The sequence below is a fragment of the Balaenoptera acutorostrata genome, chromosome 11 (genome assembly GCF_949987535.1).
Source record: "Balaenoptera acutorostrata chromosome 11, mBalAcu1.1, whole genome shotgun sequence".
NCBI classification, from domain to species: Eukaryota; Metazoa; Chordata; class Mammalia; order Artiodactyla; family Balaenopteridae; genus Balaenoptera; species Balaenoptera acutorostrata.
The window spans coordinates 90,459,207-90,486,957 of record NC_080074.1 but is presented as its reverse complement, the minus strand read 5'-3'; the positions used below and the strand labels follow the sequence as shown (position 1 = coordinate 90,486,957).

Below are 27,751 nucleotides of genomic sequence, written 5' to 3'. Positions count from 1 at the left end.
TAAAGTCAACAAAATAATGAAAACAGTTAACAACTCTAATATTTTGTGGCAGAATATAACTGCTGTGATCATTTTGGAAGACAGTTTTGCAATATGTAAAACATAGACAAATATTTTGATTAACAGAATTTGTTCTCTGGAAATGATACAAAAGAACTTTAAAAGATAAAAAATATAAAAGAATATATTTATTATAGCATTTTAAAATAGCAGCCAAAAATTGGAAACCACCCAAATATCCAGCTATAAGAGAATAGTTTCGCAAATCCCATGCATCGACAAAGAAAACTTATGTAACTGTTCAGAGTGATAATTATGAAGCTTTTATAAATAGCATCAAAAATTACAATGGTATATCAAATTAAAAAGACACAATAGAGAATTATACACAAAAACCTATATAAGCAACAGCTGTATAATATACAAAAGCAAAAAGTTACATTAAAATATAATTTTTTCTATATTTTAACTTATTATTGAAGGAGCTGACCTTTGTAATTGTATTGGATGCATACATACTTTAAAAATCACTGATGGGAGGTCACTAAAGCACCAGATATGCTTTCAAGGAATCTTACATAATTTCATGTAATAGCTGTACAACAAATGAAAACACCTAAAAGGGAGCATTTGGGCATTCAAAAAAACTAGTTGAGCCAGGTTGGCATAATGCCATTAGGTAAATTAACTTCATTGTTCTACTCTGTGGTAAAAGTCTTAGTCCCGTGATATTCTAGGCAGGTGTTTTAGAATTCACCCATGTATAGAATTATCAGTTTGTACTCTGACCCTCTCCACCCTTCCCATGTGATATTGTGCAAATCAAAAAGTTCATAATAAATACTCTTAGTCTTTTGAAGCCTTTAAATTTAAATTTCTTAAACAGGAGAAAACAAGAAAAACAAAAATACAAGAAAAAAACCTTTTTTCTTGGGTGTATAATAAGAGTAACCCCTCTCATATTCTGCCCTCATTCCTACACACACTTTTACCTCCCATGTTTTTATTGTAGTAAATTGTGCATCACATGAAATTGACCATCTTAACCATTTGAAGTGTACAGTCCGGTGGTATTAAATATATTCATTCCTACACACACTTTTAAAGATTTTCTATGACCTTAATATGTACTTTGTTAATTCACTCAGCAATTGGTTAAACTAGAGGAAGGTGTTATAAGGCTTGAATCTGTAAGTTTCCAGATGTTGAAACGGTATTTATCTCTTTTGATGTTGAGAACTTGTCAACTTCTCAGGAAGATTTCTCTGACTCCTCATCAAAACTACTAGGCAAATCCTCCAAGAGCAGTCTCATTCTGCTTCAACTGACTCTTTCTAGAAGAGCAAAGGCAGAGGTGAACCTTTCTCAGTCAAGTCATTAAGTGCCTTCCATGCACCAAACATTGTGTTAGAAGCATTTGTACACAAAACCCTTATTATAGCAACAATCCACTGATGTAGGTGGCATTATTCACATGTTACAGATGAGGAAACTGAAGTTCTGCAATTTTAAGAGGCTTGGCCAGGATGTGGAGGAACTAGGATTTCAATCCAAAGCTTTGCTCTCCAGGCCCACTGATGGTGCTACCTACCACAGCTACCCTCTCAGATTCTTGCAGTCTCTTCCAAGCAAATCCAGATGCAGAGAGCACACAGGCTGACTCCCAAAATGCTGCACACAGGAGAATGTTCCAGATACAACTTTTTTTTTTTTTTTCTCACCACTTTTAACTCTTTGGCGTTCATCATTTAAAAATGACAACCCCTGAAGGTGGAGGTGGATTACATCTTAATTGTTATATTCTAAGAATAATTCCTTTCTGGATCATACTATGGGCTCTAGTAGATTTTTCCCTTGTGTGATTGTATCTGCTAAACTAGGACATGAGGAGCAAATTTGCAAGAAATAGGTTATAGGTATAGTATATATTGATCTTGGATGTTTATACCTGTACTGATATCAATATAGATATATAGAGAGAGATTATACAGAGTATATATACAGAGGTCTAGTACTGACACAAGGGCTGAGGTGCCCACACTTTAGACTACAATTCCTCAGATTCTAGAAAGACCAGTCTTAGGACTATAAGAATTCTTCAGGATCTTAAGTTAGTTGAAGAGAGGTTAGAGTTTGAAATAGCTCTGTGTGTGTGTATATAAATATATACATATACAATTGACCCTTGAACAACAGAGGTTTAAACTGAGCAGGCCCGTTTATAGGCGGATCTTTTCCAATAGTAAATACTACAGTGTTACAATGATATGAGGTTGTTTGAATCCCCAGATGTGAAACCTGAGATACAGAGGAACCACGTATACTGAGAGTAGACTATAATTTATAAGTGGATTTTCAACTTGGCAGTGGGTGGGAGCCCCTGATGCCTGTGTTATTCAAGGGTCGACTGTATACAGCTTTGCTAGCCGGGACCTTAGGATATAAACTCTTCAGAATAACTGACTCTTCCAGTTAGCTAAGTGGTGGATTCTTTTTTAAAAACAACTTTTCCTTTTTTTCTTTTTAATGTTTTGGACAAAAATCTAAAACATACTGCATATTTGCTGCTGCTGTTTTAGGCTCACATTTTTCGGTGATGGTGATTTGTCTGTCACTGAGTTAAGCACACCACTTGTGCTGTCATTTAATCCCCACTCCCAATTTATGAGGTAGGTACTATCACCATTGTTTTACCAAAGAGCCTGAGGTTTGAAGAAGACCAAGCCTGAGGAACTTGGTCAAGTTTTCATAACTAGGAAGGAGTGAAGCCAGGATTGAAACTGGTCCTCTGACCACCTTACCCCCAAACTTGTTTAATCACATCAATATATTGTCTCTCTGAATAATTTAAGTCTTCATGGTGATTCTACCTTCTAAAATTAAATGTCGAGTTGACCTGCATCATAATAGAGTGGGACCAACTGGGCTCAAGACCACAATACTACAACAATATATATTACAATATATACATTGTAATTTATACTCTTTTTTCTTTTTTTTATTGAAGTATAGTTGATTTACAATGTTGTGTTAATTTCTGCTGTACAGCAAAGTGATTAGTTATACATATATATAATACATATATATATTCTTTTCCATTATGGTTTATTACAGGATATTGAATATAGTTCCCTGTGCTCTACAGTAGGACCTTGTTGTTTATCTATTTTATATATAGTAGTTTGTATCTGCCAATCCCAAAGTAATATTGTACTCTTGAGACACTGAAGATAGGTACAAATAGTCACCGTTTATATCTGCATTCAGTGCCCCAAGACTACAATGCTGTTTGGGTTCATGACACTTAAATTTTTCTTTTCTATGCCCTCTTTTGCTGAGCACGTAGCCTTTTGTGGTCAAAAGCATGTGGTTTGCAGAGTTAGAGAGATGTATTCAGTTCTAGCTCTGACACACACTAGCAGTGTGGTCTCACTTTCTTCATCTGTAAAATGGGTGTAGTATTGCCTACACTGAAGAGAATGAAAAGAGACAATGTAGCTAAGTGTCTGACACACTGACTGGCGAGCAGCAAGTTCTCAACCAATAGCACGCTATTATTATAGCCTATCACTGCTGTCAGGTGGCTAACCATCATTTCTCACTGCTATCAGTGTTCCTGTTATATCTGGCTCTTTCACTAATTTGTAGAGTCTAATCTGCTGGGGCTTAGAAAACAGTTCCTGTATTGGTAACATAGCAGAATGGACTTGTGCAAGATATTGGCGCTGAGATGAAGGTACAAAGTCAAGCCAGGAACAAAACAGGGGTGGAAATGCTGAGAAAACATGGACAACATTCCAAAGCACAGCCCATGCAGTTGAAACAGAATCAGGGACGTGACTGGGGCCAGACACTGGGGTAGCGCAGAGATACCAGTGGGAGAGCCAAAGTCCACGGCTCAGTCTGGGGTTACGAGCTGACGGGAGCCAAGCTGAAGATAAAGCACAGAGGCGTGGGGCAGGCAGGCCTGACTGGAAGTACTTCTTGTAGCCAGCAGCGTGTGCTAATGTTCCTTTTGGAGACCTGCAGCTTTTCCACAAGTATACTTTGATTTTTTTTTTATAGGTGCGACTCTCCAAGACGAGCATCGCTTAATCAGAATATAAACTTTTTAGATCTGAAGTTAAGGTGCAGAGACACTGAGTCAAGATTGAGGGACTATTTCTTTAAATAAGATAAATAAAAAGGAATTTTAATGTGTCCATTTTGTTTGACTGACTTTGATCTCTTATTTATCAGTAGGGTTTTTTTTTAATTGAAGTATAGTTGATTTATAATGTGTTAGTTTCAGGTGTACAGCAAAGTGATTCAAATATATATGTGTATATATATATTTTTTTCAGATTCTTTCCCTTATAGGTTATTACCAAATATTGAGTATAGTTCCCTGTGCTATGCAGTAGGTCCTTGCTGATTATCTATTTTATATATACTAGTGTGTATATGTTGATCCCAAACTCCTAATTTATCCCTCCCGCCACTTTCCCCTTTGGTAACCATAAGTTTGTTTTCTATGTCTGTGGGTGTATTTCTGTTTTATATATAAGTTCATTTGTATCATTTTTAAAAATTAGATTCTACATATAAGTGATGTCATATGATATTTGTCTCTGTCTGGCTTACTTCACTTAGTATGACAATCTCTAGGTCTAACCATGTTGCTGCAAATGGCATTATTTCTTTCTTTTTTATGACTAATATTCCATTGTATATGTATACCATATCTTCTTTATCCATTCAGTGGACAGTTAAGTTGCTTCCATGTCTTGGCTACTATAAATAGTGCTGCAGTGAACATTGGGGTTCATATATCTTTTCAAATTATGGTTTTCTCTGGATATATGCCCAGCTTTTTAACTAAGTCACAGACAAATGAATTTTCTTGCTCACATGATGTATAAATAGGGTTGCCAGTAAAATAAGGATGCCCAGATAAATCTGAATTTAAGAAAAACAATGGATAAAATTTTTAGAATAAGTTTGTTCCAAATATTGCATGGGATGTATTTATGCTAAGAAATTATCCATTATTAATGTGAAATTAAAATTTAACTGGGTATCTTGTTGTTGTTTTTTTTTAGTTTTTTTTTTTTTTTTTGCTTTTTCTCATTCTGGAAACTATATATGACTGACTATAATAACATGAATAGTAGTTTAAAATTATTTAACACTTCCAGGAACAGTGATATATTTTAGTGGGCATTATTTTACTTCTTACAACTGGTAAATGAGGTACAACTATTGTTCTCATTTTACCAGTCATGAAACTGGGGCTTGAAAGATTCTTTTCTAATAGTTTGCAAATGGCAGAACTAGAATTCAAACTCAGATCTGTCTGACCCTAGAGCCTTAAATAACAAACACACTCTTTTATTTAAATCTACACATAGAATCTGAGTCTGTGGCTGAGAAGGTAAATACATGTGTACTGGCTTTCTGTGACATTTGGATATTTGGATTCTGGCTTTTCTTAGCAGATGCTCATTTTCCTGTGCAGTTTGAGGCTGTGTCCAAGTGACTCAAAGAAAGCCTTCCAACCACTCTGGGTTGATGAGTCCCTGCAATACTTCATAACAACAATCTCACTTTCTTATTCATTTTGGTTAATAACCAAGCCTGGGGAACTCTGCTGGGCAAACATCGGTTTAACGTGGCTAGATTGGCCACTTCCCAGGAACTAATTGTTGGCAATTCTCCCTTGCTATTAAATATTAATTATTGCAAGTAAGTGAAGCTAATAAAACCACTTAAGAAAATGGATGTCATGTTATCACACCTAATGATGGACGTATAAAGCTGTGTTGGTGCCCAGCCTTCCGTGTGTTTTGGGAGTTGGGGATTTTGGCCTATTTAGCACAACTAACCTCTTTTAAATAGTTATTTTATCACTGGAAACCAAACTGCTACCATATAAGTTGGAAAACTCCATTGAATGATTTCTAGAGGATGTATCATCAAGGACCAGAATTGAAAAACTACAGTTTACACCCCCTGTCAGCTCTTCTGTCGTTATTAACTTCTATTGGCAAAACAGGCTGGAGACGTTTAATATTAAAGTGACTGAGGCAATCATATAAAAGGCTTTCAAATAATGCCCAGCAAATGTATTCTTTATTGCATTGAACAGTAAGGATTTAAGGCAATTCAGGAGCTCATTATCATTAAGTAAGAGATCATTATCTCAGGAGATACTATAGAGAAACATTAGTTTTAAATTATTTTTTTAAAAAAGAAGTTATATTAGCTAATTCCTCAAAAAAACAAAAGCAGTGGAAAAACTTAATCCATTAAAAAAGGTTCATTCTTTTTTTGTATACATGATATATTCATACTCATTCGAGTCCTTTTATGCAAAAGGCCATCAGTATTCCAGTTATCATTTTATTGCCATTTGCCTCTTTAAATAGACCACAAGAAAAAAAAATCAGAATTTTATCTCTTGAGTTCTGATTTCATATTTGAAAATACAGGCAACTGAAATCATTTTCAACTAATTAAGTCTTGTATAGAAACATTCAAATGATTCATTGGATTTTTCACTCTTCATCTGGATATTTGGGTTTTCTGTCAATGCCGTCACAGCTTGAATTTACCATGATACACTCTGGCAAGATGCAAGTATGTCTCATATGACATCAAAGTGCTTGAAGGGAAATGAGTGTACCAGTTTCTCTGATGCAAAACTCTGACTGGATCTGAGACAGCTATTGTGAAATCTTCAAACTAAACCATCAAAATATAGAAATTAGGAATTTGTGATACAATAAAAGTAATTCTTTTCTCAAATTCTCTAGGCACCAAGTAAGCAAAAGTGTCTTGAAACTTGTAAGCTTGATTATCAGGAGGTTGGGAAGACATGTAGTCCTATCATGATTGCCTCGAACATCATGAAAGACTTTATAAGCTTCTTAGAGGTCATCACTTGCATTCTTTTAAGTACATTTTTAAACTCTGAAGACAATGGTGTTTGCACACTAAAGCACATGACATTTAATTTCATTGGGTTAACTTGACACAGTCGACTACAAAGCAATACTTTTTAATAATCAGTGTTTAAAGAGTTTGAAGAAAAAAATGCCAACGGGTGCCAACATCAGAAAATTCAGGATAACAAAAAGGAACACTGGGTACAAGTCAGTGATAGAGTCAGAGTCATCTTAGTGCTTTCTGAGAGCTCACCATCTTTTCTAGTTCCCCTGCCTTCTATTTGAAACAATATCATTATAAAATTCCAAATTGTAGGATCGTTGATTTTATTTCAGTATTTGGAGAAACCAAAAAGAAAAGTAAAGGATACACAGTATTCTAATCTCTTGCAATGAAGTTATTTTTTAATGCAGTTTTTAAAATTGAAGTATATTTGATTTACAATGTTGTATTAGTTTCAGGTGTGATTCAGTTTTATATATATATATATTCAGATTCTTTTCCATTATAGGTTATTACAAGGTATCGAATGTAGTTCCCTGTGCTATACAGTAAATCCTTGTTGTTTATCTATTTTATATATAGTGGTCTATCTGTTAATCCCATACTCCTGATTTACCCCTCCCCACCTTTTCCCCTTTGGTAACTATAAGTTTGTTTTCTACTTCTGTTAGTCTGTTTCTGTTTTGTAAATAAGTTCATTTGTATTATTTTTAGATTCTACATATAAGTAATATTATATAATATTTGTTTTTCTCTGACTTCAATTAGTATGATATTCTCTAGGTCCATCCATATTGCAAATGGCAGTATTTCTTTTTTTATGGCTGAGTATTATTCCATTGTATATATATACCACATCTTCTTTATCCATTCATCTGTTGATGGACACCTAGGTTGCTTCCATGTCTTGGCTATTATAAATAGTCAATGCAATATTTTTTAATGAAGAGGAATTAACCCACAAATTATGTTTTTTTCACACTTATATCATCTCTCTATTTTCATGCAATGAATGAGTTCTCTCTAAGACAATTTAGAAAATCTTTTAAAAAATTATTTTATTATGGAAAATCTCAAGCATATACAAAAGGAGAGAATTGTAAATGAACCCAGTGTAATTTTTGTCCAAATTGACCAGTTGTCAATATATGACTGATCTTTTCATCGTTCTGTCAACTAGTCATCTTCTCTCTGCCCCATTATGTTAAATCCCTGACATTACATTGTTTCTTCTGTAAACATTTTCTTTCTTTAAGACAAAGACTCTTAAACAAACCCATAATTCTATTGTCAAATCTTAAAAAGAGCAATAATTTGCTAGAATCATCAAATATCCAGTTCACATTTCTCGTGTTTTTCCCCCAGTTTTTAAATTTGAAATAGGATCAGATAAAGCACATACACTGTTGTTTTTTAATATGTCTTTTAAGTTTCTTTAGTGTAATTTTTGGCATAAAGGTGGTCATAGACATATTCTCTTATATAGTGACCTTTGCCTTACTACTGAGGTGGTTAAAGTAAAGCACAATGTTTTAAGACTGATAGTTTATCTATGTAGTATCAAGTAAAACAATTTTATGACATCTGAGTCTAAGCATTGTTTACTCAAAAACACCTGGTTGATTTATTTCTTCTTTTTATTCAAAATTTTTTATTGTGTACATGCAGGAATAAGTGGTAAATGTAAATTTAAATTTTGTCATTTTACAAGTTTTGAAATTGATAGATATCTTTTAAAAACAGCTTTCAGATTGAAATACTCAATTAAAACCATAATTGGTTGTTGCTGATACATTATATGCCATTCTAATTACACATTTTCTCCTACTTATATCAAGATCTTTAATTTGGTTCCAAGTTTATCTTGGTTATCGATTAAGATTCTTTTTCTGAACCACGGAAGTTGAATATAAAACTGTCAGAAGACATTTACATTTAGATGTAATTTATATAATTAATTGTAACTGAGACTGTAGTTATTAGAAATCAGTTAAAAGCAAAATAACCCACTAATCATTTTATTTATTTTTTTAAAAAATCATCATATTATGCTTGATTTTTTTCTAGGTAAGGATTTGATTTAAAAATGCCTTTTGACTGAGTAGTTTCTACTCACTAGAAATGAGCTGGGATTTTTTTTTCCTCTTTGAACTATTTAGTTCACTTATCCAGGACATATATTATGAAGATAGCATTTAAGAGTACCTTTTATTAGTGATGCTTCCTTATTTGCTAATGAGCATGAAAAGTAAGAATTGGAAGTAGATAATATTACTGTTATTAGTGCTTAACAGACATGTAATTTACTTACACCAACAAAGGGGTTTCTTGTTTTCTACAGAATGCGTTAAAGTATTTTTCTCTTTTCTGAATGAACATATTCTCCTAATTATCCTGATTTTCCAATACATTTTTGCCTTTGTAAAGGAAATGTAACTGCAGCGTTATATCTTCAGTTGAATTTTCTAATCTGCTTAACAATTGAAGTTGCTTTTACAAATATATTTTCTATTAAAATTCTGAACAGCAAATAATTCACAGAGAAAGTCGTTGTCTGTACCATCCTTACGCCTCCTTTATGTAACAATAGGTCTCTAAGGAAAGTTCCTCTGGGCAGTGGTAGGAACTCAGCTAATGCTTATAGAGCACTTAACATGTGCTAGGCACAGTTATAAGCACCTAATACGCATTAATTTATTTAATCCTCATAACAACCCTAACAGGAAGTTACTATTATCATGCTCTCCATTTTACAGATGAGGAAACTTAGGGATAGAAAGTTTAAGTGACTTATGGACAGTTACACAACAAGTTGTGGTGGAGCTTGGTGAACCAAGGCAGTCTGGCTCTGTAAGTTTACTTTTATCCATGACACTATACAATATAATAAACGGGAAGCATATCCATGGTTCCATGGGATTGGGAAGAGGGTGACTGCAAAGGGGCATGAAGGAATTAGTTGTTTGGTATCATGGAAATATCCTGTACCTTAATCGGGACGGTAGTGGCAACATGACTGTATTCATTTAACAAAACTCATCCAACTGTACATGTAAAATGGATACATCTTACTATATGTAAATTATACACCAATAACATTAATTTATAAAAAAGCGTCAAGACTCACTTTATGGTCCATGGTAAATTTGGGCAACTTTTGAGTGCAATGTTCTCTGTATGACCAAATTGACAGTGAGAATAATGCACGCAAAAATTACCTAATACACATCCCTTTGAGATGCAATAGAATATTTAGCACAGTTTGTTGTATGGTGGATCGTAAGGTGAGTCTGTCACCATAGATAAGCTTCAGATCTTCTCTATCCCTACTGATTTTGTCAGCCTGCTCTATCACAACGAAGAGAGCTATATTAAATTGATTGTGATTTGTGTTTCTCCTTTTCACTGTCACTTTTGTGTATATATTTTCCATCCTTTTTAGGTATATGTAGATTGTTAGCACTGTTACATTTGCTGCTGGATTGATCTCTTTATCATTAGGAATCATCTCTATTGATTTCTAGTCATGCTTTTTTACTAAAGTCTTTTAAAATTTATATTAGCATAGCTACACCATCTTTCTTTTGGTTACTATTTGCATACACATCTTTTTCTGGCCTTTTGCATTCAACCGTTCAGTTTCCTGTATTTTATTAGAACATGTGCTTGTATTGTTCTTGATTTTGTTTTTGTTTTTCATAATCTGGGAATATTTCATTAATTTTTATTTAATTAGTGTATATTTGAGTTTATATTTACCATCTTTGTATTTTTTAAATTAGTTCTTCCAATTTTATTATGTTCTTGTTTCCTTTCCTTTATCTTCCTCTTTTCAGATTAATCAAATTTTTTCTAATATTCCTTCTTCACCTCTGGGAATTTGTTAATTATATATTGTTTTTCTATCTTTTTACTATTTACTTTGAGATTACAAGATGTATACCTTGCTTATATAGTCAAGTTATAAAATATAACTTTACCATTCCCCAATAATGCTTGGAATTTAGACCATTTAAATTCCATTTACCCTTTTTGTGTTATTCGTGTTATTTTGTGTTATTGCCATAATTTCAATTCTGCAGATATAATTAAACCTAAAAGAAATTATTATTATTTTGCTCAGGCAATATTAAGTTATACTTACTACATAGTTATCATTTCAATTGTTCTTTATTTCTCACTGAATACGGGGTCATCTTATTTATTTATTTATTTTTAAATTTATTTATTTATTTACTTTTGGCTGCATTGGGTCTTCGTTGCTGCATGTGGGCTTTCTCTAGTTTTGGTGCATGGGCTTCTCATTGCGGTGGCTTCTCTTGTTGCGGAGCACGGGCTCTAGGCGTGCGGGCTTCAGTAGTTGTGGCACATGGGCTCTAGAGCACAGGCCCAGTAGTTGTGGTGTGCGGGCTTAGTTGCTCTGCGGCATGTGGGCTTTTCCTGGACCAGGGCTCGAACCTGTGTCCCCTGCATTGGCAGGCAGATTCTTAACCACTGCACCACTAGGGAAGTCCCAGGGATCATCTTATTTTTGCCAAAGAAATCTTTTTAGTGATTCTTTTAGTGCAGGTCTCTGGATTTTTTCCCCCACTTTATATAGAATTCTGACGGGTAGATATTGATTTGAGTACCTTCAAGGTGTTGTATCATTCTTTTATAGCTTTCATTCCTTCTGTTGAAAATCACTTGTTAGTCTTATTATTGCTCTTTTTAGTAATGTATTTCTCCCATGCCCCCAACCCCCTACATCTCTGGGTGCTTTCAGATTTTCCCTTTGTTTTTGGCTTTTAGCAGTTTGATCATGATATGTGGAGACTTCACCTTCCTTGCTTTCATCCTGACGGTGTGCCAAGAGCTCCATGAATCTGCGACTTGATGACTTCCCTCAACCATTTTCTCTGTAATCATTGCTTTGCTTGATTCTCTCTCTCCTCTCCTTCTGTACTCTGATAATATGTTGGACATTTTAATTATTTTTCTTATATATATTTCTTTATTTTTAATCTTTTTTTATTCTTCTGTGTTTCAGTATGAAAATTTTTGATCTGTATTTCACTTCACCAGTTAACTATTGTTCTCTGTCTAATCCTTTAATCAAGTTTGTAATTTTAATTATTTCATTTTGCATTTCTGTAACTTCCATTTGACTTTTTTTAAGATTTAAATACCCTGGTGAAATTTTCCACTTTTTCATCTAGTTTCTTCGTCTTTCTTTCTATTTTCTTGAACATATTAGTCATGATACTTGAATGTCCTTATTTGATAATTTCAATATCTAGATAACCTCTGGATCTCTTTTTATTAACTACTTTTTCTCTTGGTGTGAGGTCAGATAGTCCTGGGTTTTGTTTTTGTTTTTTCTGGCATAGATAGTGTTTTTTGATTCAGTGTCTGATGTTCTATATGAAAAATGTAGAGGCTTGCTTATATCATCTTCCTCAAAGAGCAGAAAGAGTGGATTCCCTTCAGAATCCAATCAGAAATTAAATTCAAGGCTGGATTGCAGTTTTTCTAAGGCTCCATCTGGGTCTCTCTGAACCCTGTTCCCAAGGTGTATCTCCCAAGGAATTCTAATCTAATTGAAAGCCCAGGATCTACACTTGGGCCCCTTTTTTCTGGGGTGTCCAAAACTCAAGTCCCTGTCTCCTAAGTACTATGACACTGCCAAAAACTCTCTTTGTTTTTCGAAGACGTTCTGCTTGGCTTCTTAGATCCCTTTCCCCATGTAGCTGCAGAAATCAATCAATGTCATGAGGGGAAACCAGCAGAGTGTGGATGTTGTTCTTTTCCCCTCCTTTCTCACTGGGCTCGCAGCTCAGGTCTCTAATTTATGTCTCTCCAGCCTTGTGGGATGGTCAAAAGTTCTGTTTGTTTTTCTACCTCTTAGCAGGGACATCTGTTTGGCCTTTTCCTGGATTCCCCAGCCTCTTGTTCCATGCTCTGAATGGCCAAGGGCACCAAGGGAAAAAACACTGCAAAATGTCCACTTGACTTCCTGAGCCATTTCTCTCTCCCCAGGATCTTATACTTTCATGCCCTGGTTGCCTTTAGCAGCAATCTGATACCCAGACTTATTCTTTGGTTCAGCTTTTCTCTTTATGTTTAACATATGCTTTGTCTAATTCCAGATGCTCCATCATGCCCCATCATGAATCTTCATGTCCCAGATAAAACAACATCAAAACCACAAACAATTTAGCACCTTCAAGAGGCAATATATGGGAACAATAATAGTAGGAGATTTATATATCATATGACACGGCAGGGAAAATAATAAATAAATAAATAAAACAAACAAGGATATAGTGAATCTCAATAACAACATTAATTAAATAGAACTAATAGTTGACTGTTTAACTCTGTGGCCTGATAACAGAGACTGTTCCTTCCCTTCAAGTCTCTATGGGTTGTTTCCCAAAATTGTCTAGATGAGTGCAAGGAGAATCTCAATAAATCCTAAAAAGTAGAAATATTACAGACAATATTCTCTGACTATAATGCAATAAAAATAGAAATTTATAACAAAATTTTAAATAAGAAAATAATTTGAAGTTCTAATTTCTTTCTTAATTCTAGTATTAACTCTAGCATTGAAGAGAAAATCTAGGCCAAAATTTCATAGCTGGAAAGTAAAAACAAGCTTTTAGATCCAGAAAAACCTATGCTACATGACAAAAACTGTGGTTAGAGAAATGATTATAGCCATAAATCTTTAGGTTACTCTGAAAGAAGAAATTAAATTAATATTATTAGGTATTCAGATGAATATTTTTTAAATTATGGCAAAATTTATTTTTAAAATAGGAAGGAATAAAAATAGCATAAATTAGTAAAAGAGAATACATTAGAAACAATAAATAAATTCTAAAATTGATGAGAAATAATAACAATAAAATAGATAAACTATTTGCCTAGCTCTCAAAGAAAATTGGAGAAATCACAAAGACACAAATTTAGAAATGACAAGGACAGAACCAATGATAAAGTAAATTATAAGAATGGCAAATACTTTACTGAAAAAAATATATATTCTTATACTCCTCAATTTCTCTTACATACCATTTACAATTCATCAGTGAATCTACCTGTTAAACCTAAATACATCTCAAATCTGATCACATCTCACCACCTTCCCTGGTACCTCTTCTTTTCAGCCACCACCATCTCACCTCTACCATTTCCCTCTGCACCCTAGCTTTAGCCTCCTACTTTCCAATCATTTTCCACAAAACAGCCAGAGGTATCTTTTTAAAATAATAGTTCAGTTATGCCATTTTCCCTCACACATCTCAACCTTGGCTTCCCATGTCTCCCAGAATAAAATGCAAAACCCCTGAGATACTATGTGGTCCTTCTTGCTACTGCTCCCACCTACAATCAGCCAACTGGTCTCCACTGAGCACATCCCTTACTCAGTTCCTTTCTACTTGCTGTTCCTGCTTCTCTCCTCTCCCCAGTTATTAAAATGGCTCACTTACTTCTTTATTCAGGCCAAAGTTTAGTAACTACCCAATTTAAATAATAACTGCTCTTTGCCACTGTCATTCTCTATTCCCTTGCCCTAATTTATTTTTCTTCTAAGTATTTATGATCACTTGACATATTGCATATTTAATTTTTAACCTGCTTTTTTTTTTTTTTTTTACTAGAATATGAGCTCCAGGAGAACAAGAATTTGTCTGTTTTGATCATTTGCTCTTTCCCTAGTGTTTAGATTAATGCCTAGCACATATTAGTACTTGATAACTATTTATTGAATAAATTAATGAATGATATGATATAATTTACATCTGGAAGGCCTTCAGAAAATCCACTGAAAAACTTTTGCAAATAGTAAGAGAATTTGGCAAGGTTTCAAAGTTCATATAGTAATAACAAAAAGACAAAATATCTAGAAATAAGTTTAACTATTATTATGCAGGACTCTAATGATGGACATAGAGAAAGATTCGAAAGAGCAGTGAAAAATACCTTACTCGAATAAAAAGAATCAATATAGTGAAGAGGTCAATTTTCCTTGAAATTAATCCACAAGTATAAGATGATACTAATTAAAATATGTGTATTTGGGGGATAAATTGACAAGGGATTTTTTTGGTAAATTTTTACTGAAAAATAATCAGTTGAGAATAATTAGGAATATTCTGGACAGATTACAAGTCATATGAACATTCATATTTTATGCTTTTATTTATGTTTGAGATCATTTTCTTTAGTATTTAAAGCCATTCTCACTCCCCCTTCTGACCTGCTTGGGAAGCCAAAAGAAAAAAGGGCCACACATATCATAGGAGAGAATTCCAAGAAAGAAAGAACAGTCTATAGATTCTCAGGCCATATGGAGTTTAAGTAAAATAAATTCAGAAGAATATGCATCGGAGCTAGTGATTAGGAGGATGGTGCAAGTTCAGTGTGCTGTGGGGAACAGTATTCTAGGGCCTCTGGGGTAAAGAAGTAGAGACTGAAGGTAGGTTACACCTTCAAGGAGCTTGATCAAAAGGGGAAGGAGAGAGAGGAATTAGAATACAGATGGATTTGGGATAAGTAATGGAAGTTTTCTTTGTTTTTTTTTTAGGTAGGATATACCTGATATGTTTAAAAGCTGTAAGAAAAGATTCGGTTTTGGCTAACTCTATATGTAGATAAATAGGGGCCAACCAGGCCATGAGGTGGGTGCAAGAGTTAGGAAGCACCAGCTGGAGGAGGGCTGAGCAGGGCTGGCCTCTGGGCTGCAGAACAAAGAAAAAAGTCCTCTGAGAGGGGAGAGAAAATCAAAGGCAGGCAGATTTTCAACTTTAATGAATCTAAAGGGAGACTCCTGATTCAAGGCAATAGGATAAAAACAGTGTAAATAAAGCTGTCCTGAAAGGCATTAAAATGGGCCATAGGAATTAGATCCTGGAGAAATTGCCTGTGTGTTGGGAACATAGCCACCATGCTTCTTATAGAGCTCCTGTTGCCCTGCAGAGAAGGAACAATTAAGGGTGCCAACCTGGCTGGGTAAATAAAGATGTTGAAGATATTGAAGAAAGAGATTGCCACAGATAGAATAAGGTCCCCGAGGACATGAGGTGGTTTGGCATCCTGACCACAGGTTGAGTAATTAACTTCATTAACACCATGCAAACCATCCATGGGATTCTGAGCCAAGGAGATTAGGCTTAAAGGCTTTTTTTAAGTGCATAGATACAAGAGCTCTAGGGAGAAATTCAGCTTGCTTTAAGAGTCTGAGGGGAAAAAAAAAAATATGCATTAAAAAGTTTGCATATTGTGTTTTTAAAAATCCCCAATTTTCTTAACAATTTCGAAAAGTATGGTCAAATAGACTTCATATAATATTTGTGTTTAAATGACCTTTTAGTAGTTTTTAAATGGTTATTACTCCTTCCAACTGAAAGTATATTTTCTAACGTGGCCTTCTCTGTACCAGTCCTCCAAAGTGCTCTTCTTAATTTCCATTTAATGAAAATCTCTACATTTATGGGTTTGTATTTTCTTTGGATTTAAGTTAATCCTTCAAGGAAAGTGTTAACTCTCTGAGGCTACTGGAACTTTGCTTTTTGGAACTGTTATGTTTACTGTTAGGGAGTAACTTTGGCACAAGGGAGAACTTGGCTCAATAGATATTTTCAACAAAATTACTGATATAATAAATTTTAATCAGGATATTTGGAATAAAAATCTAGAGTTAAAAATGATCTAATATTTAAAGGCAGAATAATTAAATTTGTGATTTATATTTTGTTTTTTAGTGTTTCTCTGAGAGGTCCTTGTGCTTCATTGAACTTATTTAGAGTCACTGGTTCCATGAAATCCAGTATTATTTAAAATAAAAATCTAGTATACTGATGAAACTGTCTGGGTTGATTAGTTAAATATCTGGATTCAGAAAGAAAATAAACTGAATAGGGAGAGCAAAAACAACAAACAAACAAAAAACCAATATTCACGCTATGGATTATTTCCTTCCCTTTTCTTTTCCTTCATTTTGGATAAAACACTTGATAAAAGGCAGGAACTTTTTCTTAGAAACAGTGTCATTTGCAATGGATTCTTAGTTATTAGATGCTCATTTACCTGAATTATTACTGTTTTGCAAATAGTAATTTACGAAGCAAAGTTAATCATCTAAACTTTGAAATTAGCTCTCCAAAATCATAAAGGTTTATTCAAAATTGTTATTGGGACCTTCTGTGTGTCTCCCATTTTTCCCAATGCCATTCTACTTTTTGTCTCTCTAGAACTGTGTAACAGGTTTTCCTTACTTTGTAAACTTTGACATTCATGTATAAAGAAAATATGTTGTATACTTATTTCATACTATTTCAAAAAATATTTTTATTATTTTGCCTTAAAGTTTCAATTAAGGATTTGGAAAGAGATAAATGGTTAATGATTTGGATTTTGAACCAGTGCTGCATTTTAGAAAAATATGACCTCTTGCTATCTGTTAATCACACTGATAACTTGGAAATGAGTAGAAAATTCATATTTTTATTCATTCACATAACAAATGATATCTGATTTATGGTTCATGCTAATCAACATTCCACAGTCTTGCACCGATTCCCACATATAGTATATCAATGTCTGACATAATCAAAGCCTTACAGTAAAAATCAAAGAATCTATTTATAAGTATATTTTAGAAAATCAGCAAGCTATAAGATCTATTTGATTGAAGCAGATTACAAACGCTAGTTATTGTACCATCGAATTAATCAATGTATCAAAAAATTAAAGATTAAGAACTGCTTGGCCTAATTCTCTGTTTCCAGCCAGAATGGATCTAAGAGTATGTTTTCATGAATGTGTAGCACACAGTAACTCTCTCCCTCTTCCGTATCCTCTTTTCTGTTTGTCCCTGAGCAGAAAATTACCCGGTAGGCACTAGTGGTCTATGTAGCTGTTTTGGGAAGGATTTATGCCTGTTGACTTCAAAGGGGTTGGAAGTATAACCTTCCTCTGAGGAGAGAAAAGTCAGATATGTGAAAGGAATGAATTCTCTCTGGATGGATTTATTGACTCAGTCAACAAATGAAACTTACATATTTGGTATTTACCATGTATGCAACTCTCTGCAGTGTGGCAGTGCATATAAGGTTTATAAGCTAAATTGCGTTCCATGTACTTGTGATTTATTTGGACAAATGAATGTGAGGATTATAACAGATATATTTCCTATTCTGCCTCCGCTTTCATTTGTCTGCTTTAGACCTGGGATCCAATCCCACTGTGGCCAGCTAGGCATTGTTCAAAGGAAGGCTCTCACTGAATAGCTGTAAGACAGGAAAAAACTGGGAAAATAAGTAATAGGGCAGAAGCAGCTGCCTACCCCACCACCATATAAGCTAAGATTGCTAAACTGTGGAGGGGAATAGAGAGCTAGAGAATCAGAGAGGTCTTAGAACTAACATTGAAAAGGGAAAATATTACAGCATTTCTTATTCAATTTAGGAATGTAAGGCTGAGAATAGAGAGATCAAATGCCTCTCCATATGGAATGTTAGGAAGTAGTAGCCTCACAGATGTGTCCTTGCCAAATAAATGCCAGTAGGTAGTGAAGAGGGCTGTTTGGAGATCATCAATGACAGAAAGGACAAAGGGTAGCTGGGAGAAGTTGGGCACTTCTGCTGGTCTCACCTGGGCTTACACAGAGCAGTCCTCTGGTGGCTTGATTGAGGCAGCGGTTCTAAGGTGACCTCACTCACATGCCTGCAGTCTGGGTGTTCCCTCTTGCCTATGATCATCGACCTAGAAAATCTCTCGTCTTTCAGTAGTTGGTGCCCAGCCTCCTTAAACAGCAGGGGTATTTTCCGAGACTGTGAAAGAAAAGCTAGAAATCTTCTTGAGAATTAGGAACTCTTAAAATAGGCTCTGGAACTCATGCAAAACCACTTTTGTCACATTCTGTTGGTCAAAGCAAGTAGAAGGTGAGCCTAGCTTCAAGGAGTGGTGAAATAGATTCCACTACTTAATGGGTGAGCTGCAAAATATTTGTGGTCATATTTAATCTGTTACAATCCATCCCGTGGCTACAATTACGTAATTCCATATGCAAAATCTGCTTATCTCTTGCACAAAAGTCTCATGTCTTGGAGTGTTTAGACCATGCAATACATTGGCCACAAGTCACCTGTGTCTACTGAACAATTGAAATGTTGCTGGTCCTAATTGACATGTGCTGTTATTTAAAATATACACAGGATTACAAAGATTTAGTAAAAAAAATGTGAAGTATCTCTTTAATACTTTTTTTATATTGATTAAATGTTTTTCTTTTAGCTTTATGGAGATACGATTGATCTATAACACTGTGTAAGTTTAAGGTATACACCGTGATGATTTCATATCTGTACATATTGCAAAATAATTATTGCAATAAGGTTAGTTAACACTTCCATCACCCTACCCAGTTATTATGTGTGTGTGTGTGTGTATGTGTGTGTGTGTGTGTGTGGTGAGATTTTTAAGATCTACTCTCTTAGCAACTTTCAAGTATATAATACAGTAGTGTTAACTATAGTCACCATGCTGTACATTACATGACCAGAACTTATTCATCTTATAAATGAAAGTCTGTACCTTTTGATCACCATCACTCATCTTCTTACCCTTCCACCCCCAGCCCCCGGCAACCACCAATCTGCTCTTTGTTTCTAAACATTTGGCCTTGTTTTTTTTTTTTTGATTCCACAAATAGGTGAGATTATAAAGTATTTGTCTTTCTCTGACTTATCTCATTTAGCATAATTGTCTCAAGCTTTACCCATGGTGTCAGAAATGGAAGGATTTGCTTCTTTTATTCTGAATAATATTCCATTGTATTTTTTTCTTTATCCATTCATCTGCTGAAGGACACTTAGATTGTTTCCATGTCTTGGCTATTGTAAATAATGCTGCAATGAATGTGGGAGTACAGATATCTCTTTGAGATAGTAATTTCATTTCCTTCAGATATTTACCCAGAAGTAGAATTGTTGGATCATATGTTAGTTCTTTTTCAATCTCTTGATGATTTCTTTTGCCTTGCAGAAGCTTTGTAGTTTGATGTTGTTCCACTTGTTTATTTTTTGCTTTTGTTGCAAAAATTACTGCCAAAACCAATGTCAAGGAGATTTTTCCCTATGCTTTCTTCCAGGAGTTTTATACTTTCAGGTATTACATATTTAAGTCTTTAACCAATTTTGAGTTAACTTTTGTAAGAGGTGTAAGATAGGGGTCCAGTTTCATTTCTGTGCATGTAAATATTCAGTTCCCCAACACCATTTATTGAAGAAACTGTCTTTTCTCCATTGACTATTCTTGGCTCTCTTGTCAAATATTAGTTGACCATGTATTTATGAGTTTACTTCTAAGCTCTTTATTCCATTGCTCTATTTGTCTATCCCAGTATAATACTGTTTTGATGACTCTAGTTTGTAATATAGTTTATCAGGACGTGTGATGCCTCCAGCTTTGGTCTTCTTTCTCAGTATTGCTTTGGCTATTTGGAGTCTTACGTGGCTCCAAATGAATTTCAGGGTTGCTTTTCTCTTTCTTTAAAAAATACTTTTGGAATCTTGATAGGAATTGCGTTGAATCTATAGACCATTTTGGAGACTATGAACATTTTAACAATAATAATTCTTCCAACACATGAACATGGGATTTTTTTCCATTTATTTGTATCTTGTTCGATTTCTTTCATTGATGTCATGTAGTTTTCAGTGTAGAGATCACTGAAAACTGTAGAGAAATTTGTTTCTTGGTTACATTTATTCCTAAGTATTTTATTGCTTTTGTGCTACTGTAAATGGGATCATTTTCTTTTTTTCCTTTTCAGATAATTCATTGTTAGTATATAGAGATGTTACCGATTTTTGTATGTTAATTATGTGTCCTGCAACTTCACTGAATTTGTTGATTAGATCTGTGCATGTGTGTGTGTGTGTGTGTGTGTGTGTGTGTAGTCTTTGGGATATTTTTACACGTAAAATTATTATACAAATAGAGACAATTTTACTTTTTCCTTTCCAATTCTGATACCTTTTATTTTTTTATGTTGCCTGGTTGCTGCGCTGGGACTTCCAGTCCTATGTTGAATAGGAGTGGTGAGAGTTGGCACCCTTGTCTTGGTCCTGATCTTAGAGGAAAAGCTTTCAATCTTTTACTGTTGAGTACGATCTTAGCAGTGGGTTTGTCATTCATGACCTTTTTTATGTTGATGTACTTTCCTTCCATACCTAATTTAAGACTTTTTAGCATGAACAGATGTTGAATTTTGTCAAATGCTTTTTCTGTGTATATTGAGATGATCATATTATTGTTTTCTATCATTCTATATATAGTACATTTATTGATTTATAAATGTTGAGCCATCCTTGCCTCGCAGGGATAAATCTCACTTGATCATGGTGAATGATCCATTTAATGTGCTTCTGAATTTGGTTTGCTAGTATTTAATGGAGAAAAATTTTTACCCATATTCACCAAGGGTATTGGCCTATAGTTTTCTTTTCTTATAGTGTCTATTACTGTCTTTGGTGTCAGGGTAATGCTGACCTTATAAAATGAGTGTGGGAATAGTCCCTTCTCTTCGGCTTTTTAGAAGAGTTTGAGAATTGGTATTAATTCTTCTTTAAATGTTTGGTAAAACTCATCAGTGAGGCCTTCTGGTCCTGGGGTTTTCTTTGTTGAGAGGTTTTTGATTCGTGATTCAATCTCCTTACTAGTAATTAGTTTGTTCAGGTTTTCTATTTCTTCCTGATTCAGTCTTGGTAGGTTTTATATCTTTAAAGGTTTTTCTATTTCTTCTAGGTTGTCCAGTTTGTTAATGTATAGTTGTTCATAGTATCCTGTTATGATCCTTTGTATTTCTGTGGTATCAGTTGTAATGTCTCCTGTTTCATTTATGATTTTGTTGTTTCTGAGTCCTCTCTCTTTTTTCTTTGGATAGTGTAGCTAAAAGTTTGTCAATTTTATCTTTTCAAAGAACCAACTCTCATGTTTGTTTTCTTTTCTATTATTTTTCTCTTCTCTGTTTCATTTATTTCTGCTCTAATCTTTATTATTTCTTTTTTTTGAATTTTATTTATTGTTTTTTATACAGCACGTTCTTATTAGTTATCTATTTTATACATATTAGTGTATACATGTCAATCCCAATCTCCCAGTTCATCCTACCACCACCACCACTCCTGCCGCTTTCCCTGCTTGGTGTCCATATGTTTGTTCTCTACATCTGTGTCTCTATTTCTGCCCTGCAAACTGGTTCATCTGTACCATTTTTTTCTAGGTTCCACATATATGCATTAATATATGATATTTGTTTTTCTCTTTCTGACTTACTTCACTCTGTATGACAGCCTCTAGATCCATCCACATCTCTACAAATGACCCAATTTCGTTCCTTTTTAAGGCTGAGTAATATTCCATTGTATATATGTTTATTATTTCTTTCCTTCTGCTAACTTTGGGCTCAGTTTGTTTTTCTTTTTCTAGTTTCTTAAGGCATAGAGTTAAGTTGTTTATTTAAATCTTTCTTGTTTCTTAATGTAGCTGTTTATTGCTATAAACTTTCCTCTTAGAACTGCTTTTGCTGCATCTCATAAGATGTGGTGTGCTGTGTTTCATTTGTTGGTCTCAAGATACTTTTAAATTTCCTCTTTAATTTCTTCTTTGATCTATTGGTTGTTTAGGAGAGTGTTAATTTCCATGTGTTCATGAGTTTTCCAGTTTTCCTCCTGTTATTGATTTGTAGTTTCACACCATTGTGGTCAGAGAAGATACTTGATATTTCTTTTTTTGTTGTTTTGTTTTTGTTTTTGTTTTTTTGATATGATTTCAGTCTTCTTGAATATACTAAAAATTGTTTTCTGGACTAACGTATGGTTTCTCCTAGAAAATGTTCCATGTATGCTTGAGAGGAATGTGTATTCTGCTCTTGTCAGATATATTGTTCTGTATATGTTTGTTAGGTTTGTTTGGTCTATAGTGTCATTCAAATCTGCTGTTTTGTTATTGATTCTCTGCCTGGATGAGAATTAAAGTGACCAATTATTATTGTATTAATGTTTATTTCTTCTTTTAGCTCTGTTAGTTTTTGCTTATATATTAGTGCTCTGATATTGGGTACATAAATATTTAGAATTATTATATCTTCTTGATGAATTGACACTTTTTTATTATATAATATCCCTTTTTACCATTTTTAGTTTAAAGTCTATTTTGTCTGATACAAGTATAGCTACCCGTAATTTATTTTGGTTACCATTTGCTTGAAACATCTTCTTTCACTCCTTCATTCTCAGTCTATGTGTGTCTTTCAGGCTAAAGTGAACATCTTATAGTTAGCATATTGTAAAATCTTGCTTTTGATTCATTCAACCATTCTATGCCATTGATTAAATAGTTTAATCCTTTTATGTTTAAAGGAATTATTGATAGGTAAGGACTCACTATTGGTATTTTGTTAATTGTTTTCTGGTTGTTTTGTGGATCCATTGTTCTTGTTTCTTAGCCTGCTATCTTTTGGGGGGCATTTTGATGCCTTCTGTTATTAGTATATTTTGACTTATTTATCATGTTCTTTTGTGTAATAATTATTACAGGTTTTTCCCTTGTAGTTACTATAAGGCTTACATAAAATATCTGAAAATTATAACGCTCTATTTTAAACTGATAACAACTTAACTTTGATAGTATTCCTAAACTTTACACTTTTACTTCTCCCCCTCAAATATTAGGTTATTAATGTTACAGTTTACATGTTTTTTATATTGTACATTCAATAACAGATTATTGTAGTTATGGTTATTTTTTACTACATTTGTTTTTCACCTTCTAAACTAGATTTGTAAGTGAATTGTGCACTACTATTACCATATTACAGAATCTAATTTTGACTATATATTTACCATTACTAGTGAGTTTCATGCTACCTTCTTATGTTTTTATGGTGGGAATTAGCATCCTTTTACTTCCACTCAAAGAATTCCCTTTAGCATTTCTTGTATGACAGATCTAGTGGTGATGAACTCCCTAAGCTTTTGTTTGCTTGGGAAAGATTTTATCTCCCTTCAGTTCTGAAGAACAGCTTTTGCCAGGTATAGAATTCTTTTTTAACAATTTTTTCTTTCAATATTTTGAATATGTCATCCTATTTTCTCCTGGCCTGAAGAGTTTCTGTTGAGAAATTTGCCATTAATTAATCTTATGGAGGTTATCTTGTATATAACATCTCTCTTTACTCTTGCTGCCTTCAAAATTCTTTCTTTATCTTTGACTTTTGACAATTTAATTATAATGTGTCTTTGTGTAACCCTGTTTAGGTTTAACCTTTTTGCACCTCATGGATTTGGATGTACATTTTTCTCCCCACGTTTGGGAACTTTTCAACCATTATTGCTTTAAATATACTTTCTGTCTCTTTTTCTTTCTCTTCTGTCTTTGGAATTCCCATAATGTGCATATGTATATATATATTTTTTCTCCTGTGACTGGATAATTTCAAATGTCCTATCATCTGGACCACTCATTCTTTCTTCTGCATGGTTGAGTCTTTTGAACTCTCTATTGGATTCTTCAGCTCAGTCATTGTTCTTTTGAGCTCTAGGATTTCTGTTTGGTTTTTTTTGTTTGTTTTGTTTTTGGTTTTTTTGATGGTTTCTTTTTCTTTGTTGAACTTCTTGTTTTGTTCATGCATTGTGTTCCTAATTTTGTTTAGTTGTCTGTCTGTGTTCTTGTAGTTCACTAAACTTCTTTGGGTCCTCCCAAAGAAGGGAGGACCCAAAGAATTTATTCTGAATTGACAGTTCATAGATCTCCATTTCTTTAGGGTCAGTTATTGGAACTTTATTAGTTCTCTTTGTTGGTGTCATGCTTACCTGATTTTTTTGTGATCCTTGATTCCTTACATTGGTATCTGTACATTTGAGTGAGTGGTTTCCTCTTCCAGACTTTACAAGTTTGATTTGGCAGAGACAGTTCTTCGCCAGTCAGCTCAGCTTTAATTTCTAGATGTATCTACTGGTAATGTCCTTTGGCAGGTGGAGCTCATTATCAGCATCTGTTTTGAGACAAGCTCACAGTCTGAGCTCTTAGGTGATGGGGGTAGCTCCTGGCTGAGAACAGTTGGATAGGACTACTGGCTTGCTTCCCTGCCTAGGTGAGGCTGTAGGATGGGCTCTGAAGTTGTCTAGGCTCTCTGGTCAGGCTTTCTAGACAACTGGCATGGGTACTATCCAGAAGTAGGCAAGGCTATGAATTAGCTTCCCTGCACTTGTGCTTGCCAGGACAGGCCCCATGACCTGCCTGGCTCATTGTTTGGGGACCTAAATCAGGCAAACCTATACACTGAATTCCCTGGTCAGACAGGGCCACTGGTTTTGCTCTGCAGATGGAGAAAGCCACAGGCTATGCTCTCTGTTCAAGTGTCACTGTAAGCATGGTTAGATGGGTTATGCAGCTTCCTGTGTGCTTTGGTTAGGTTCCCTGCTCTGAGAGGCTGAAGGCTGTATTCAGCAATGGGTGGGGCTACAAATTAGTTTCCTGGGCAGAGCAGGAAAACCAGCTCCAAGGCCAGGAAGGCTCTTTGTTTGTGGTCTTGACTCAAGCCAATCTGCAACCCAAGTTCTCTGGCCAAACAGGGCCACTGGCTTTGCTCTGCAGACAATTATCTCTGCCTGTCTGGACTCTCTGCTCAAGCATTGCTGGGCTACACAGCCTCTAGGCTTTCTGGCCACACTTTCTGGTCAGATGAGGCCAGTAGTGGGTGGGGCTATGAATTAGCTCTCCTGCCTGGGCAGAGCAGGGGAACCCTCAAACCAAAGAAAGCTCTTTATCTTTTGTCTGTTGGTTTTCACTCATGATATTGCCTTTACTTGTGTACCTGATTTTATCCAACTTTGTGATAATAGTATTGATATATTAAAAATTGTCTGGAAAATGTTTTGATGACTTTCATATGATATCATCCTTCACAGAGGATTTTCGTTGGCTTTCTCAGGATGCATAAGGGTCCTACAGGTTCAGAAATACTTAAAGTCAAGAGTTAAGCTTCCTGGGCCCAAGAGATGATAGGTTGCATGTTCAAGAGAGGGTTGGGTTTGCTTATTCCAGCTTACTTTATGGATATCACCCTTTGGAGTGGGTACATTATCAGTGTTTCCTCTTCTAGCAAGTTCCTGATTTTGACTTTTATTTCTGCAGTCCCACAAGGCCATCAAAAGCACTGCTCAGCCTGTCAACTACTCCTACAGGAATGGACAGTATTCTTAGGATAAGTGTGTTTTGAGTGCCTGAGCTTATATCTCTGTCTCTGATTTCTTGTCTTCTTCCAGATCTTGGGCCAGCAAATCCTGGGGTATCTTTAAGCTCACTGATGTCTCTGAGAAGAATTTTGTCTGTAGCCCTATGTTTATCATTGATCCTCAGGTTTACATGTGGCATCATGTTACTACTTTTTTCTTCATCTTCGAGTTAAGAATTACATTTATAACTCTAAACATATGATAAAATTCAGAGTGTTAAGGAAATATGTCCACAGTGACATCAGCATACAAGTTCACAAAATTATTTTAATTAGACAGCTTCACAAATATCTTAATCATGCACATCTTTCTTCCATATGAATTGTAAGATTTCCTCCCAGGAATTGTTTAAAATGTCAAACATCATCTAGAATTTATGCAAAAAAACTTGAGATACTGAAATATGCAGATTCTTTAGGAAAACAATGAGTAAAAATTTGTAGTAAACTATAATATAGTACAATGAGTACCTAAATTTAGAATTTGGGGTATTCTTAGTAGCTCTTCATGAAAGTTTCTAGATCATTGGATGGTACTGTTTTATATACTTGAATTAAATTTCTTTCCCTTTTTGAATTAAACCTATCTCTTTCATTCAAAAAGAGCTTAAATATTTCATCCTATATTTAAAAATCTTTAGTTTAAAGTCCATTGCAGTAGCTACAGATCAAGTAAATGGAATTTTAGGAGGAATGTTCACTGTCTACTTCTAATGGGCAAAATACTGCAATGCTAGCGGACAAGGCAGAAAATCAGGAAGCTACTTACCATAATAAGAAGTGAGGATCAAAATAGGAGATTGGACTTGCCACTACTTCTGAATATCATATGTGGTGAACCCCAGAGGCTCTGTCTCTTTTAGCGATGCTTTAGCACAAGATTGTCTTACATGGAAGTATATTGTAAATGTTACATGATTCCCAATATAGCATCAAGCTGCAGTCCTGGAAAAGCTTCTATTTATATCTTAGAAACAGCTTATAACAGGAAATGGTATGCCCTGCTGACCAGCCTTCTCATAACCTTCATGAGACTACCTTCTCTGCAGTGGCACAGGGATACCTAGGGCTTACATGTTAAAACAAAACATATAACAGAATGATTATGAAATATAATTAAGACATAAAAGGGGGAAGGTAGAATTACTACCAACTATCGTAGATCCCCAAACTCAGAGATTTGAACTGAGACACCACATTCATTTAAAACAAAGCTTACTCTGCAGGAGGATCTTGAGAGCATTCAGCCTCGTGTTTCTCTTGCTTGGTCTTGGTCATTTCCTTTAAATTTTGCCCAACTGTTGGTTCTCTTAAATAAAGCTGAAGTCAGCTGCTGAGGTATAAAGATATGTTTGTTCCAAATAAGTCATGTCTTGACTTAACTACAGTAAGAAAAATGTGCACTATTGTGACACATTGTTGGCTGTATCAGATTTAAATAGAATAGAAGCTATCAGTCAAAATCTGTTGGTTCCTAAAACTATAATTTTACAAGAAATGTAATCAGAACTTATTTAAGATAAGGGTTTG

General features: G+C 34.6%; 1 long non-coding RNA gene across 1 annotated transcript; it reads right to left on the bottom strand.

The window, feature by feature from the left end:
• On the bottom strand, positions 1 to 27,074 carry LOC103004497 (uncharacterized). Its single transcript, XR_452212.2, has 3 exons — positions 26,991 to 27,074; positions 18,574 to 18,752; positions 1 to 1,334 (listed from the first exon to the last, which is right to left on the bottom strand). It is a non-coding gene; the product is annotated as an uncharacterized LOC103004497 (long non-coding RNA).
• Between the last annotated feature and the right edge of the window lie 677 nt (positions 27,075 to 27,751).